The sequence below is a fragment of the Salmo salar genome, chromosome 01, assembly GCF_965601325.2.
Source record: "Salmo salar chromosome 01, fSalSal1, whole genome shotgun sequence".
NCBI lineage: Eukaryota > Metazoa > Chordata > Actinopteri > Salmoniformes > Salmonidae > Salmo > Salmo salar.
In genome coordinates, this window is record NC_138291.1 from 181,959,701 (window position 1) to 181,961,727 (window position 2,027).

The window sequence follows — 2,027 nt, forward strand, 5'->3', positions numbered from 1 at the left end:
GTGCATGACTCTGCTCTGTATAGTTATTACACACAGCACGTGGAACTGTTTTCTGTACTACACCAAATGTAGCCTGATCTATGTGCTGCTGTATTCCATGGTTGTAGAAACTTCATAACATTTTTTTTTTTTAAACACCTTTAAAAAACAGGCATTTTTAAGGCTACCTTTAGGTGGGATGCTGGCCCTCGTACCACCATGGCCACCTAATCATCCCCAGCTTACAATTGGTTCATTCATCCATTTTACATTTTAGTCATTTATCAGATGCTCTTATCCAGAGCGACTTACAGTAGTGAATGCATACATTTCATTTCATACATTTTTTTTTTTTTTTCCCGTACTGGTCCCCCGTGGGAATCGAACCCACAACCCTGCCATTGCAAACACCATGCTCTACCAGCTGAGCCACAGGGGACCACCAATTCATCCCCCCTCCTCTTCCCTGTAACTATTTCCCAGGTTGTTGCTGTAAATGAGAATGTGTTCTCAGTCAACTTACCTGGTAAAATAACGGATAAATATATATTTCTTTTTTTAACATTCCTGAATGGGAGAGATTATGTCGTCCTGATAATTGCTGTCGGTCTGCCAGTAGTGTTGTCTCAGACCATGTGACAAGTCTTTACGACGTCATTGCTGTGCATCCCAAATGGAGCCCTATTCAGTAAATAGTGCACTACTTTTAATGGGCTCTGGTCAAAAGTAGTGCACTATATTGGGAGTGGACATTTTATGTTCAGGGAATAGGGGCTCCATTTGGGACGCTGTCTATTAGTCAAGAAGTTCCCAGGTCTTCTCCTCAGTCAGTGTTTTCTCATTGCCTCATCCTGCCTGCTGTGCTGGTGCTGCTGTTGCCTGCACTGGGCCTGATACAGTCTGTGTGTATCCGGGGGTCAAGGTGTGGATCTGGCCGGGAGAATACACCCACTCTCAACAATACACCCACTCTCAACAATACACCCACTCTCAACAATACACCCACTCTCAACAATACACCCACTCTTAACAATACACCCACTCTCAACAATACACCCACTCTACACCCACTCTCAACAATACACCCACTCTACACCCACTCTCAACAATACACCCACTCTCAACAATACACCCACTCTCAACAATACACCCACTCTCAACAATACACCCACTCTCAACAATACACCCACTCTCAACAATACACCCACTCTCAACAATACACCCACTCTCAACAATACACCCACTCTCAACAATACACCCACTCTCAACAATACACCCACTCTCAACAATACACCCACTCTCAACAATACACCCACTCTACACCCACTCTCAACAATACACCCACTCTCAACAATACACCCACTCTCAACAATACACCCACTCTCAACAATACACCCACTCATAGCAATACACCCACTCATAGCAATACACCCACTCTTAACAGTACACCCACTCTTAACAGTACACCCACTCATAACAGTACACCCATACCCACTCATAACAATACACACACACCCACTCTTAACAATACACCCACTCTTAACAATACACACACACACACCCACTCATAACAATACACACACACCCACTCATAACAATACACCCACTCTCAACATGAAGACCCTGGTGGAGGAGCTGTCACAGAGAGGCCACCCACCATCAGCAATCGTTTCCTTGACGGCGACGGCTACCGCTTTTGAGATCCTCCAGGCTCCCTTCACCAGGCAGGAAGTCCAGGGGTACATTACATTTACATTTAAGTCATTTAGCAGACGCTCTTATCCAGAGCGACTTACAAATTGGTGCATTCACCTTATGATATCCAGTGGAACAACCAATTTACAATAGTGCATCTAAATCTTTTAAGGGGGGGTTAGAAGGATTATTTTATCCTATCCCAGGTATTCCTTGGATAAAATGCTGAGATCCTGGAAATACGACATGCCCGATGGCAATTTAATCCAGTCGTCAGTGAAGGTCAAGGCCATGATAGATGTTGGCGTGAGACAGAACCAGGAAGTCTGCAAAGTGCTGTTATCAGAGCTGCT